Source organism: Lissotriton vulgaris, chromosome 10, assembly GCF_964263255.1.
Source record: "Lissotriton vulgaris chromosome 10, aLisVul1.2, whole genome shotgun sequence".
In the NCBI taxonomy this organism is placed as follows: Eukaryota; Metazoa; Chordata; class Amphibia; order Caudata; family Salamandridae; genus Lissotriton; species Lissotriton vulgaris.
Genome location: NC_141698.1, coordinates 382492689 through 382508742, shown reverse-complemented (window position 1 = coordinate 382508742; position 16054 = coordinate 382492689).

Sequence of the window (16054 nt, the reverse complement as noted above, 5' to 3'; positions counted from 1 at the left end):
CTTTTTCCTCTGAAGGTCGCAAAATAGTTTTAGAAGGCTACTTTGAAGACATTTTGCAGTTTAAAGATAGGAAAATACAGGGAAAAATATATGTGGCAGTGCGTGGATTGAACATTTTGGGATGGTACCGTCAAGGACTTTTTGGTATGTTGTTGAGACCTTATGCAAAAGAACAGGTACTTGTTTTCCTGGATGTGCCTGATTCTTTAGCTCTTGGGAAAGAGTTTCCCAGAGTCTTTTCAGACTCACTTGGTGAAATTGTTGGATTTAAACATAGGATCAAAGTTAAGAGTGATGCCATTCCTGTGAAACATAAGGTTAGGTCTGTACCTTTTAGTTTGAGAGCTGATCTTAAAGCTGAACTTGAGAGACTAGAGAGAAATGGTATCATAGAACCTATAGAATCTAGTTTGTGGCTTAGTCCTTTGGTGGTCGCACGCAAAAAAAATGGGGAAATTCGTCTTTGTTGTGACCTCAGGAGTCTCAATAAGGAAATTTGGGTGGATGCCCACCCACTTTCAAAGATTGGTGATTTGCTGGAAGAGTTGAGAGATGCGCAGTGGTTTTCTAAAATTGATTTATCCTCTGCATACCACCAAATTGTCCTGGAGGAGGATTCCAGACATTACACAGCTTTCAATTCTCCCTTTGGGACTATTCAGTTCTGCAGAAGGCCCTTTGGGCTAGCCTATGCGGCTTCTGTTTTTCAGAGAATCATGCAGAGTATTTTGAAGGATGTCAAAGGAGTAGTGATTTTGCGGTCTTTTTGGGTTTGTGTGAATTTTATTCACGTTTTATCCCAGACTATGCCAGTAAGATGAAGTCTTTGTCTAATATGCTCAGGTCCAGTGTTTCTTTAGCTTTGGGATGAGGTTTGTCAGTCAACTTTTGATTTGGTTAAATCTGAGTTAGTGAATGCCAAGATCTTGAAGGCCTATGACCCCAGTGTCAGCTGTATTATCACTGTTGACGCTAGTAGTTACGGTTTAGGAGCAGTCCTCACTCAAATCATTGAAGATAAAGAAGTCACTATTATTTATGCCTCAAGGGTGTTAAGGGATCCTGAAATTAATTATTCAGTGATTGAAAAAGAGTTTCTTGCGTGCTATTGGGCTTGTGAAAAGTTTCGCACCTGTATCTGGGGAAGAAAGTTTGTTATTCAGACTGACCATAAGCCTCTGGTCTACATTTTGTCTGGTGATCGCGTTAAGTATGCAACACCACGTGTAGCCCGCCTTACTACTAAATTGTTGCAGTATCAGTTCTTTGTTAAACACATACCTGGGAAAGAAAATTGTACAGCTGACATGCTCTCTAGATTACCTTTACAGGAAATTGATGGTACTGATTTGGACGAAGATAGAGAGGATTGTTTTATTGCTACTTTGGATGCTGTCCATTGTGTTGGTTGTTCTGAAAGTGAATGGGTGGATGCCATGAACTCTGATGCTACTTTGTTGAAAGTCAAGGATTATATTATTGCAGGATGGCCTAGAGAAATGAGTCTACCTTTTCATATTCAACCCTTTTGGAAGGTTTCTGATGAACTTTCTATAGAAGATGGAGTTGTCATGAGAGATGACAGGTGCATCCCTCCTCTGAATCTTCGTGTGAAATTGATAGACATGGCTCATGAGGGACACCTTGGTCTCACTATGACCAAGAGATGATTGAGACTGCACTATTGGTGGCCTTCAATGGATGGTGATGTGGAGGAAAGAGTTAAGCGCTGCAGTGTCTGTGCTTCTGCTGAGAAAGGTTTGAAAGTTTCTGTTCCACCTATGCAACCTATTCTTTTTCCTTCTAAACCCTGGTTAAAGATAGGTATTGACTTGGTTGGTCCTTTCAACTTTCTCCCTTCTCACTTAAGGTTTGCTTTTGTGCTTATGGACTTTCATAGTAAATGGCCTGAGGTTAAATTCTACTCTAATCCCTCTGCCAGTTCTGCTATTCTCTTTCTGAGAGAAATCTTTATGAGAGAAGGGTTTCCTGAGTCACTTGTTTCTGACAAGGGCGTTCAATTTGTTAATGCTGAAATGCGTGCCTTTTTGTCAGAATCTGGAACTAAGCACTTGAGGAGTTCTGTGGGACATCCTCAAACCAACGGTCAAGTAGAGAGAATGAATCGTGTGCTTGTGCAAATTATAAAATGGGCCAAAGGAAACAATTTTGATGTGGAGAATGCTGTGAGGTCCATGATTTGGTTCTGTCACACTACCCCACATTCTGTAACAAAGGTCGCTCCCTTTGTTTCCCTCAGAGGCAGATTGCCTACGTCAACTCTTCATCCTGCCTGGCTTTTGAGAACTGTTGCCCAAAAGGTTACTCCTCATTTTGTTGATCATGATGAGTTGCAGTTGCATGTTAAAAAATGCTCAAGACAAAATGGCCTTCAGGTTTAATGACAAAAAATCCACAAAGAGTGTGAACATTTCTCCTGGAGATATGGTGCGTGTGAAGAATTATAGGTCTGTTAAGAAAGGTTCAGACACTTTTGGTGAACCTGTTCATGTTGAGAAAGTGTGTGGAAATGCTGTCATGGTGGAAGGAGGTCATTGGTGGAATCAGTGTAAAGTTATTAAGGTGAAAGTGAGTGACTGTGATCATGTGTCTCAATCTGAAGTTTCCAGTTCTGAGGTGAAACCGATTCTTCCTTCTCTGGGTTGTAATTCTGATGTGTCTCCTTTCGGAGATGGTTCTGTAAGGAAGTCCACATGTGTAACCCGTCTTCCTTGGAAACTTCGTTAGTTAGAAGAAGTTCACACGTGTAACCTGTCTTCCTTGGAAATTTCGTTTGTATATGTATCTTCTTTTCTTTTTCTTTCTTCTTCTTTGGCCTCTTTTTATTTTTCGTTTTTGTTTTCCTTTTGCCTTTTTCTCTTTTACTTTTCTTTGGAAAAAAAAGATAATGTTGTATTTGCTAGTGCTTTTATGTTCCTTTCATGGAACTTATGAAGTTGTCATGGTGCTGCGTATGTTCTAATTCTGTTTATCGGCAGTTGGTGTTTCCCTGTGCCAGTGTATGGTGCCGTGGCTCGTTTCTCTGAGAATGAACTCACCAACCAACTTCACTCAAGTTTCCTACGTCTTCTTACAACCCACAACACTTCTGTGATTGCAGATGCTCGCCTGCTCACTGGCGGTGCTACTATGCTTACTTGTTTTCAATTTTGTGCTCATTTGGCCTGGGTGATGTGATTATGTATAAGTGTACTTTACAGAACTGCGTAATGCTAGACATTGGAGACTCAAGTCCAGTCCTTCCTTTGTACTCCTGCCACTAAGAATAGATAGTGGTGGTGATCATGACGGACTGTGTCTGTCACTTCGCGTGCTGCGTAGTGCTGCCTGCCAGTCCTAGTAGAACCTTTTTGTAGTTGGTTTAGTGAGTAACATAACTTTCCAAGTAGACGGTCCACGAATCCAGCAATACTATATCCTAGTAGACCACATCAGATATGGGTCAATAAATTTAGTGCAATTGTTGTCTAGTTCCCCTAAATAATTTGTTATTGTTTTTCTGAAATGTTTGATGTGGTTTGACAACAATCATCCATGTTTGTGTCTTTCTTTCATGTTGTACATCTGCCCCCCGAGGGGCAAGAGGACACAGTAGGAAGTAGCGGCGCCGGCGGAGCAAGGACAACAGCAGGAAGGCCAGGATTGGTCCAGCAAGGGCTCCTCTGCTGGCCCCAGTGATTTTTCCTGTTATATTAATAAATATACTTCCCTATCTTTTACAGCACCTGTATTTTTTCCAAACATTCCTCATTCTATTATTTCCTAAATCATCTTTGATCTTCTTGTAGACTGTTTCTGAATTCTTATCCTGCCTCTAGTATGACTCCCTGTGGTACTACTAGATTATTATTAGTCTGTCTGTGTAGCTAACTAAGCTTGCACAGTTGGCAAAAGGTGTTAAACAAAACTCCTATTCTATTCAGCAAAAGCTCCATGCACTGAGTGCAGTCCTCTGGCTTGTCCATAATGTCTATTGAAGGCTTCTAATTGTTTGTGCTTTGACAATAAAATACTAGTTTTCTTTTTGATTGGATAGGAGGACAATCCATACTACCACTGTTGCAGGGACTATTCTGCACAAATAGAACTATGGACAAGAAATAGGGCATTGGTTATAAATTATAATAGGCGCAGTTAGACTTTCCACGTACCTTAGTCATAACAGAAGTTGAACCCCAATCTCCTTACGGACTAGCTAGTGTGTCAGAATCATTATTTAGCTCCCAAATGCAGCGATGATTAATCCCCAATGATTATACAATTCAGGACATAAGACTACGAAGTCAGAGTCCCGACCTCTCTGAGCCACGGACTCAAGCTTGCCAATTGCAAACCCTTTCGCTCACTTACTCATGACCAAAAACCACACAGTCTATGTAAGTGTTAAAGCTTTATTAAAATTAAAAACATTTATTAAAATCAACTTCATCATATAAGATGAATGGTGAAGGATTCAAAACTGAAAAGTGGCTGATTTCACACATTAATTGTGGGAGAGCCCTCACCTGATTGGAACTTCAAGTTTTCTTTGTGGAGATGAATCGTTGCGGACTCCGTCCAAGTGATGATGATCTGATCTTGCTCTTGTTCTTAGAAGGGAAGCTTCTGACAGTTATGAGAAAAATGGTGCGTGTTCAAAAAAAGCAAGCATTCATCAGTTGTGCCAAAAAGTGTAGCAAGACATGTTACAGCTAAGCATAAATAAAAAAAACACCCTTCCCTGAAGAAAGGGGCATTTGTAGTTTAGAGACTAGTGAGTCACAAAATATTAAATTTGATTATGTAATACTAGTAAAAAATGTCAATTCCTAGACAAAATAGGGAGTGGTTTATATGGCATCTAAGAATATGAAATGTATTTTCTAGGCGGAACATCGGCACTGCCATCCACCAGTGCCGGGGCCAACGCGGAGGTGGGCACTCCAGGGGCAGAGGCGGTGCAACAGCCATCGGGAACTGCTGTGGGGGATACCACAGGAGTGGCGGGCAGTGGTAAGCTATTATATTCCTTGCTTATTGAGATTGCAGACTGCAGAGTGTGCTATCTGCACTGGTGTATATGTTGTACAGTACAAGTACACTTTACTGTTAAGAAGACTTACAAATTTAGAACTAAGTTTTTGTCAACCAGGTAGAAGACATTCACCATTGACTTTGCATTAGCAATAGCATTAGTGGCGGTAGTTGATGAGTAACCAATGGCCTCCTCTAAATTTGACTTCAACTCAGCTGTGAAAGTTTTATCGAGAAGCCAAGTCAGATCAGAGATGAACTTGATGGATGGGATGAACGAAAAAGGCAAAGAAGGGTGTAAGGAAGGACAAGCGAGTTAAAAGTAATGACTGGCAAAGAATGATGCGTGTTTTTGAATGCTGCCTGTGGTGGCTGGGAATATGATGCATGGCCGGTTGAAGGCTGAAGCAAGGATGGGTGAAAGGTGAAAGGGAAGAGGACTGCCTGGGTGGGTGAAACAGAAACTGTATGTGTGGGCAATATATCCTTTGGTTCAAATTCAATTGCAAGTCAAGCTCGGAAGCATGGCTGGCGGTTTCCAAAATAAAATAAAAAGGTGGTTTTTCTGTGAGACAAGCTAAGGAATGTCCAGTTGAGACATTAAGAAGAATGATTGATATTTACTTTGAATGGATGGATGCCTGGATCATGGTACTATCTTACTCATAGATAGCATAGGTGTATGTAGACAGAGTAGACGGTCACTGGATGAAGTAAGTGTTACTTTGAAGAGCATGTAACACTGCACGCACATGCCATTCCAGTGTAGCAAAGGTGAGGAAAAGAAGTTGTAATTATTCAGAATACTACCATGACTAGTAACAGTAGTTTGCAAGCACAGTATATATCCTGCGATTACGGGGGCCACTCACTACCTCTGTTAATAATTTTATTACAACTCTGTCTTTCATGTGTGGCCTATCAGTGTCACTCAATAAAAAACAAAGCACCTAAAGTCATCAAATGTGTAAGCAAATATCCTGTGAAGGGATAGATAATCATACAATTATTTATCTTCTTCATTTTACTTTTCTAGTAGTCATTGGCACTGCAGGGTGAAAGTTAAATTAATGAAGCAGTAGCCCTTGTAACAGAGTATGGCCAGTGCCACCCATTATAGAAAAGTAAGAGCTTTACCACCTGCATGTACTAGAGTGGTACAATAACGCAAGTCTGTGTCATCAATGCTTGCGTCTGTTTTTATTGGGTGCAAGTTGACTGCGCTGGCATTATGCCGGCTTCCAGAAGTTAACATACCAATTTGGCTAAACAAGAGAGAAGAAGAAGACTGGTGTACTGTCTGAGTCTAATGTAGTGAGTCCATATAGTGCTAGTAGAATTGATTCCGGAAACTCCCACTAATGTTAGAGCAGAGGTCGATGAAGTGGGAGGTTAGATAGATACAGGCCACAAATGTTATGTACTGTGCTTGCAAGTTGCTAGTGCTACTGTGACACAACTTTCTGCTGAATTATTCTGTGTTAATCTTAAAGGGCATTGGTTACAGTATGTTAGACCCGACATCATTGGCTTGAGTCTCTCCTCCATTTTTTTCTGTTGCCTCCACTGTTTTTTGATGTTTTGCTGGTATATGCTTTGGGCGCTGTGCCGCTGCTGATCAGTGCCACAGCGCAAGTGCTCCCTATGTTAAATTGATGTATCGATTGTATCCATGTTTGGCTTATTTGGTTTACTGTCAGCCCCTAGTCTAGTGCACCAGGAGTGCCGGGGCTTGTAAATACAAATGCCGCTCGTGGGCTGGCAGCACATGTTGTGCCACCCACCAGAGCGGCCTCGTAAAAGAATGTCTACGGGTCGGTCATTGCGAGACCCACGTGCAGCCTAGTGCTGTCACGCGGGCTGCGCCAGTATACCTACTTGCCAGCCCCTCAAACCTTCCCTTGACTTCATGTTAGTCACCCCTACGGTAGGCCCACGGGCAGGGTGCATTGTAAGTATAAGGTAGGACACGCCTGACTAAGTTGGCATGTCCTAATAGTGAATTACAGCCATCGTCGTTCTTCACTATTGCGAGGTAGCCTGCTCTCCATTAGTTAGAATGGGCCGCCGGGATTATTAATGCTATGATCCTAGCTGGCTCGGGGAGCATGGTACAATGTCGAGTTTGGTATCCCTGTTGGTGTGGATGGTTTTTGACTCTGGGTTTGAAAATAGCACTTTTAGAAAGTGTCTATTTTCTTGTCTAACCATTTCTGGTTTCTGCTGGTCTTGCGTGTGTGTGACAGGAGCTGGGTGGCTCCACAGGTCTGGATGAGTCAGTGTGGGATGAGTGGGACATTTGCGTTGAGAGTAGGGGGAGAGTAGTTGCTGATAGCCTGCCCTGCCTGATACAATGCTGGCTCCACCTCCTGCCAAGCGGCTGATGGCTCTGTGCCTACCATGGACGATCCTAGCCCCACCTCCTGCCGGGAGGCCGATAGCTCTGCTCCTTCCAGTGTCAATGCTGGCTCCACCTCCTGCTGGGCGTCTGAGGACCCAGCCCTGCTCAGTGAATAGGCCAGGTGCTTCTGCCTGGCTCCACCCACAACAGACCCAGGATGTTGGGAAATTCCCCTGCATGGACAAAGGGATCAAAGCCGAAAAGGGGTATAAGAGAAGGACCCCTGAACCAAGAAAGCAGATCACTTCTGACAAGGAACCCTGAAACCAAGGACAAGAAGCCTGCTGATCCATGGACTTGCCTACCCCTTCTGCCAGTGTGCTGTTTGCTGGGGGGAATCCTCCAGTGCTTCTTTATTTTTGCAGAGGAACCAGGAGAGAGGAACTGTGTGTGTACTCTCACGCTTGCTAAGAAAATCTCCAAGGACTGGAAGAGTGCCAGTCTCCTGCTGAAGTCACAGGGCTAAAGGACTTCATCTGCTTAAAGTGCTATTTGCTGGAACCTGTGAATCCAGCACCTCTGAAAGAGCCAGCAATCTCGAAGCCGACGGACGTCGCTGAATCCAGCTCGACACTGTGAGTGACGGCTCAAGTGTCCCGCTTCCTCGACGCCGGCTGCCGGGCCCGATCGACGCCAGCAGCAACGTCAGTGAGTAGCGAGTTCGGCTCCAGCTCCAAAGGACCTCGTGTCTGCACCACTGCTGATCGCATCGCCCTCGTGCCCCCTTGACGCCATGAGCGCTGCTCACTCTCTGCAACATCCTCATCGACATCAACGACGGCTGAGGCCTGATCGACACCGAAGACGCGACGCCGGATTGCTCGACGCCACAGATCATCGTGTGCTTCATTTTCCAAGGTACTGTGCTGTTGGGGGTCCGTGTGACTCGGGGCTCGACGTAGCGCTCCTCGCGGTCGACGCCGAACCTTTGGATTAGCTTTGCCTCAACATCGTGTGACTCCTGTGTGGGTTACATTGTTGCTAAGAACTGTGTTTCCAGGAAGAATAGTTGCTTTGATACTAAAGACTTTGTGCTAAAGAAGAAACTACCTTTGAACTATTATTTTCCTTCCCAAGAATATTTATTAAGATTGTGTATATTTTTGTCGTAATCTGGTCTTGTGCTAAGCCTTATATAAAAATCCTTATTTTTATAATACTACTGTGTCGTGTCCATTTGTAGTGTATTCACTTTATTACTGTATGTGGTCATAAATGCTTAACGCACAGCCTCCGAGATAAGCCTATCTGCTCTGCCAAGCTACCAAGGGGGTGAGCAGGGGTTATCAAATGGTGTGATCCCCTTGCCCTAACTAGAAAAGGTGTGTCCCTATTTGTCAAAAGTGTATACCTCTGCCAACTAGAGACAGCCGGTTCTAACATTGGTGGGTCAGCGGTGAGGATTTGAACTTTGCATTTATGACCCATGTGCAGTGATTAGTGTGCGCTACATAGTGAAAGCAGACCATAGCGCAGCCACAATCTACTTGGAAGGATTCTATTTTGGTTCACCGCTTTTCTGAAGCTTGATTTTTTGAACACTGCCAGTTTTGACCATGAGTGACAACGGAGTCACTACCCCTGTTGTTGTTGTGGAGGAATTCGACGGAGCGAAGATAAACGACTACGGCTTGAGGGAGCTGAAACTCTTTTGCAAACAGCTGAAAGTGCCTACCAAAGGCCTCTGAAGAAAAGAGCAATATCTCAAAGCTTTGGAGGCCTGGTTGGAGTCCAGAGATCCCTCTGATGCGGTGGTGGTACCGCCAGGGGAAGGGGATGAGGAGGCGCCAGTGAATGGGCCTGAGTCCTCTCCCGGAAGCAGTGTTTCCTCCAAAGGTCTTTCCCCGGAAGAAAGAGAAGAAAGGGTGAAGGAGCGTGCATACAACATGGAGATGGCAAGGCTGAAGATAAATGGGCAGTTGGAGTTAGAAAATGCAAGAGGTAGAAGAGAAGCTGATTTGGAGACCAAAAGGTTGGATTTCGAAAGAGAGAAGTTAGCTTTGGAGCGTGATACCAAGTTGAGGGAATTGGACATCCAAGCTAAGAAGTTAGAATTGAATCCCTCTGGTGGCAGCATTCCATCTGGGCCTGCAGAAAGTAGGTTTTATTTTCCCAAAGATGTCATCAAAGATTATCATAGGAATGAAGATATTGGCCAGTGGTTTAAAGCGTATGAGTTAGCATTGTTGGCCCACTGGGTCCCTGAGAAGGTTTGGGGAGCGGGGTTGTGGGGTCGCTTTGTGAATGACGGGAGAGATACCCTGCTAGACATGCCTGTTGAGGATAGGATGTCTTATGCTCATATGAAGGATGCTTTAATGTTGCGGTATGGCCTAACCCCCGAGAAGTACAGACAAGCTTTTAGAGAATGTAAGAAGTTGCCTGGTAAGACGTGGGTTGAGTATGTGTCTTATTTTTGCAGAGCCATGGATGGTTGGGTAAAGGGCAGCAAAGTGGAAAGTTATGAAGCTCTTTATGATTTGTTTGCTTGGGAGCATTTGTCTAATAACTGTTTTCCAGAGCTGCGCCAGCACCTTTTTGATAGCAAGATATCTAACCCTAGAAAACTTGCTGAGGAGGCGGACCGCTGGGTCAGTACCAGAGTCCACAAGGGTCCAGTGGGAGACTCAGCCAAAGGTGGGCAGGGTCCCCAGCAGAAGAGTGGGGGGGACAAGGGTAAACAGAAGGAGTCCCAGAAAGGGCCCCAAAGAAATCCCCAAGGGAACCAAGGGAAAGGTTCCCAGCCTCCCCCTGAGAAGAAGCCAGGGGCCCCGACAGGTAAACCTGTTCATAGGGGCCCCCTAACCTGCTACGGTTGTGGGCAGGTGGGACACCGGTATTATGACCCCCAGTGTCCCAAAAAGGATTTGAATGCACCGCCGCGTGCACCCCCCGTCAGTTGGCGAGTGTAGCCCTGGGAGGGGAGGAGATAATTGTCCCTGGTGGGAGGGGTCCCGCAGAAATGTCCCTGGTCTCGCTAGGAGACATGGAAATGGTCCCTCCACCCCCTCTGCCTAGTAACATTAGTAAATATAGGCAGTGGGTGACCATTAATGGCCATAGAGTGGAAGCTCTCAGAGACACCGGAGCGAGTGTGACAGCTGTCAAGTGTCACTTGGTGTCCAGAGAGCAGGTGGTTCCCCACGCATTCTACCCAGTGATAGCTGCCGACAACTCCCAGAAAGAGTGTGAGGTAGCTCAGGTTTCCTTTGAATGGGGGGGAGTTTCAGGTACTCTTCAAGTTGCTGTGAGGCCCGCCATGCCTGTCGATTGTCTCCTGGGCAATGATTTAGAAGACTCCCCTTGGGCTAAGGTGGAGAGAGAGGCTCATTTGAGAATGTTGGGCATGCCAGAGTGGGTGTGTGCAACCACTCGATCGATGACAGCGAGTAAGGGTGTTGATGGGGTCCCGGAGCCTGAAAGTACGGCCCAGGACCCAGCTGTGAAGAGAAGAGGCAGGAGGCGCGGGAAACCGGCCCCCATAGTTCCCGTGGTCCAGGAGGAGGTAGACCCTGAGGGGGATGCCCTGGAGCCCACAGGGGAACAAATTGCCGAACTGGGAGACCTGCCCGAGCTGACCCATTGGCAGCAGGATGGTGGTCCCTCCAGGGAGGAATTCTGTGCCGAACAGAAAGTGTGCCCTTCTCTTGTGGGTATGAGGCGGCAGGCCTCAGCCCAATCCTCAGGTGATCAGTCAGGGTCACATTTTGTGTACTGGTAGAACGACCTCCTATATAGCGAGCCTAAGGCTGCTGAGCCTGGGTTAGCCCGTGTGCTGGTGGTACCCCAGCGCTTCAGAGCCTTCCTACTGGGGTTGGCTCATGACGTTCCGTTAGCTGGACATCTGGGGCAGGACTAGCCATATGACAGGCTTGTCACCCATTTTTATTGGCCTCAGATGCGCAGGGATGTAGACATCCATTGTAAGACCTGTCACACTTGCCAGGCAAGTGGGAAAAGCGGGAGGAAGCAGAAGGCTCCCCTCCAACCTTTTCCAGTGGTCAGTACCCCCTTTGACCGGGTGGGTATTGACATTGTTGGGCCCCTGGACCCCAAGACAGCCCTGGGCAACAGGTTCATCCTGGTCTTGGTGGACCATGCCACACGGTACCCGGAAGCCATCCCTCTCCGAACAGTGATGGCCCCGTGGTGGGACGGGCACTGATGGGTGTTTTCTCCCGGATGGGGTTCCCCCGAGAGGTGGTGTCAGACCGGGGCACCAACTTCATTTCTAACTATATGAAGTCCCTATGGAAGGAGTGTGGGGTAACCTACAAGTTCACCCCTCCTTACCACCCTCAAGGAAATGGGCTGGTTGAAAGATTCAACCGGACCCTTAAAGGCATGATCATGGGTCTTGAAGAACCAATGAGGCGGAAGTGGGACGTCCTCTTGCCATGCCTGTTGTTTGCTTACCGTGAGGTGCCGCAGAAGTCTCTAGGGTTCAGCCCCTTTGAACTTTTGTACGGTCACCCGGTAAGAGGGCCTTTGAGTCTGGTCAAGGAAGGCTGGGAGCAATCTCCCAGGAAACCTCCCCAGGATGTGTACAGTTACATGCTGGCCCTTCGGAACCAGACTCGGCGCTTCAGAGAACTTGCTCAGGCAAATCTGGAGACCAGCCAGGAGGAGATGAAGCGTTGGTACGACCGGAATGCCACTCTGGTAGAGCTTCAGCCTGGTCAAGAAGTGTGGGTCATGTCCCCTGTGGAACCTTGTGCGCTCAAGGACAGTTGGACTGGACCGTTTAAGGTTGTGGAGAAGAAGAGCATTGTCACCTACTTGGTGGACTTGAAATCTCCCAGGAACCCCTTGCGGGTCCTGCATGTCAACCGTTTGAAGCCCCACTTAGAAAGGTCCGAAGTGGGCAGGCTCCTAGCTACAGATGCTGGAATGGAGGAGGAGAGTGAGCCTCTTCCTGACCTCCTGTGTGCTAAAGAGCAAGACGGGTCAGTGGATGGTGTGGTCCTCTCTGACACACTGACCCTTGAGCAGAAACAGGATTGTCGCCACCTGTTGGGACAATTCCCGGATCTGTTTTCCTTGGTTCCGGGTGTCACTCATTGGTGTGTCCATGACGTTGACACCGGAGACAGCCCTCCTGTGAAGCACAAAGCTTACAGGGTGACTGACAAGGTTCGAGCATACATTAAGGAGGAGGTCTCCAAGATGTTTGCGTTAGGGGTGGTTGAGTCCTCTAGCAGTCCTTGGGCCAGCCCAGTGGTCTTGGTCCCGAAGGCTGCAGCGCCTGGTGCTTCGCCGGAACTTCGGTTCTGTGTAGATTACCGAGGACTCAATTCAGTCACGAAGACTGACGCGCACCCCATCCCCAGAGCTGATGAGCTCATAGATCGGTTGGGGGCTGCCCGGTACCTTAGTACGTTTGATCTAACATCTGGGTACTGGCAGATCGCCTTGACTGATGGGGCAAAGGAGAGGTCCGCAGTCTCCACACCAGATGGGCTATACCAGTTCCGGGCAATGCCCTTTGGGATGAAGAATGCCCCTGCCACCTTCCAGAGGTTGGTCAACCAGGTCTTGGCTGGACTGGAGGATTTCAGTGCCGCCTACCTGGACGACATCGCAGTGTTCAGCGCCAGCTGGGAGGAACACTTGCGCCACCTCCAGGAAGTGTTGTTGGCCCTGCGCAGAGCAGGCCTCACAATCAAAGCCAGTATGTGTCAGATTGGGCAGGGTTCTGTGGTGTACTTGGGGCACCAAGTAGGGAGCGGCAAGGTTGCCCCCCTGCATCCCAAGATTGATACCATCCTGGCTTGGGCGCCGCCCAAAACCCAAACTCAGGTGAGAGCCTTCTTAGGACTCACGGGTTATTACAGGAGGTTCGTCAAGGATTACGGTAACATTGTGCACCCCTTGACTTCACTGACTTCCAGGAAGCAGCCACGAAATGTGATCTGGACTGATGCCTGTCAAACGGCCTTCGACACCCTGAAAACTGCAATGTTCACAGCACCTATACTCCAAGCACCCGACTTCTCGAAAGAATTTATTGTCCAGACGGACGCTTCAGAGCTTGGCGTGGGGGCTGTTCTAGCTCAGGTGAATGAAGAGGGCCGAGACTTGCCTGTAGCCGTCATCAGTAGGAGGTTACTTCCCAGGGAAACGAGGTGGAGTGCGATAGAGAGAGAAGCATTTGCTGTGGTCTGGACGCTGAAGAAGCTAAGACCCTACCTGTTTGGGACTCACTTCTGGGTTCAGACAGACCACAGGCCCCTCAGATGGTTGATGCAGATGAGGGGTGAGAATCCGAAACTGTTGAGGTGGTCCATTTCCCTACAGGGGATGGACTTTACGGTGGAACACCGCCCTGATACAGATCACGCCAATGCTGGTGGTCTGTCCAGATTTTTCCGCCTTAGTGAAGAGGACTCCCTAGGTCAAGGGTAGTTCTCTCCACCTTTCAGCTGGAGGGGACACGTGTTAGACCCGACATCATTGGCTTGAGTCTCTCCTCCATTTTTTTCTGTTGCCTCCACTGTTTTTCGATGTTTTGCTGGTATATGCTTTGGGCGCTGTGCCGCTGCTGATCAGTGCCACAGCGCAAGTGCTCCCTATGTTAAATTGATGTATCGATTGTATCCATGTTTGGCTTATTTGGTTTACTGTCAGCCCCTAGTCTAGCGCACCAGGAGTGCTGGGGCTTGTAAATAGAAATGCAGCTCGTGGGCTTGCAGCACATGTTGTGCCACCCACCAGAGCGGCCTCGTAAAAGAATGTCTACGGGTCGGTCATTGCGAGACCCACGTGCAGCCTAGTGCTGTCACGCGGGCTGCGCCAGTATACCTACTTGCCAGCCCCTCAAACCTTCCCTTGACTTCATGTTAGTCACCCCTACGGTAGGCCCACGGGCAGGGTGCATTGTAAGTATAAGGTAGGACACGCCTGACTAAGTTGGGATGTCCTAATAGTGAATTACAGCCATCGTCGTTCTTCACTATTGCGAGGTAGCCTGCTCTCTATTAGTTAGAATGGGCCGCCGGGATTATTAATGCTATGATCCTAGCTGGCTCGGGGAGCATGGTGCAATGTCGAGTTTGGTATCCCTGAACTCGGGGTTTAATTACGCATCCGTTGGTGTGGATGGTTTTTGGACTCTGGGTTTGAAAATAGCACTTTTAGAAAGTGTCTATTTTCTTGTCTAACCATTTCTGGTTTCTGCTGGTCTTGCATGTGTGTGACAGGAGCTGGGTGGGTCCAAAGGTCTGGATGAGTCAGTGTGGGATGAGTGGGACATTTGCGTTGAGAGTAGGGGGAGAGTAGTTGCTGATAGCCTGCCCTGCCTGATACAATGCTGGCTCCACCTCCTGCCAAGCTGCTGATGGCTCTGTGCCTACCAGGGACGATCCTAGCCCCACCTCCTGCCAGGAGGCCGATAGCTCTGCTCCTGCCAGTGTCAATGCTGGCTCCACCTCCTGCTGGGCGTCTGAGGACCCAGCCCTGCTCAGTGAATAGGCCAGGTGCTTCTGCCTGGCTCCACCCACAACAGACCCAGGATGTTGGGAAATTCCCCTGCATGGACAAAGGGATCAAAGCCAAAAAGGGGTATAAGAGAAGGACCCCTGAACCAAGAAAGCAGATCACTTCTGACAAGGAACCCTGAAACCAAGGACAAGAAGCCTGCTGATCCAAGGACTTGCCTACCCCTTCTGCCAGTGTGCTGTTTGCTGGGGGGAATCCTGCAGTGCTTCTTTATTTTTGCCGAGGAACCAGGAGAGAGGAACTGTGTGTGTACTCTCACGCTTGCTAAGAAAATCTCCAAGGACTGGAAGAGTGCCAGTCTCCTGCTGAAGTCACAGGGCTAAAGGACGTCATCTGCTTAAAGTGCTATTTGCTGGAACCTGTGAATCCAGCACCTCTGAAAGAGCCAGCAATCTCGATGCCGACGGACGTCGCCGAATCCAGCTCGACACCGTGAGTGACGGCTCAAGTGTCCCGCTTCCTCGACGCCGGCCGCCGGGCCCGATCGACGCCAGCAGCAATGCCAGTGAGTAGCGAGTTCGGCTCCAGCTCCAAAGGACCTCGTGTCTGCACCGCTGCTGATCGCATCGCCCTCGCGCCCCCTCGACGCCGTGAGCGCTGCTCACTCTCTGCAACATCCTCATCGACATCAACGACGGCTGAGGCCTGATCGACACAGAAGACGCGACGCCGGATTGCTCGACGCCGCTGATCATCGTGTGCTTCATTTTCCAAGGTACTGTGCTGTTGAGGGTCCGTGTGACTCCGGGCTCGATGTAGCGCTCCTCGCGGTCGACGCCGAACATTCGGATTAACTTTGCCTCGACATCGTGTGACTCCCGTGTGGGTTACATTGTTGATAAGAACTGTGTTTCCAGGAAGAAGAGTTGCTTTGATACTAAAGACTTTGTGCTAAAGAAGAAACTACCTTTGAACTATTATTTTCCTTTCCAAGAATATTTATTAAGATTGTGTATATTTTTGTCGTTATCTGGTCTTGTAATAAGCCTTATATAAAAATCCTTATTTTTATAATACTACTGTGTCGTGTCCATTTGTAGTGTATTCACTTTATTACTGTATGTGGTCATAAATGCTTAACTCACAGCCTCCGAGATAAGCCTATCTGCTCTGCCAAGCTAC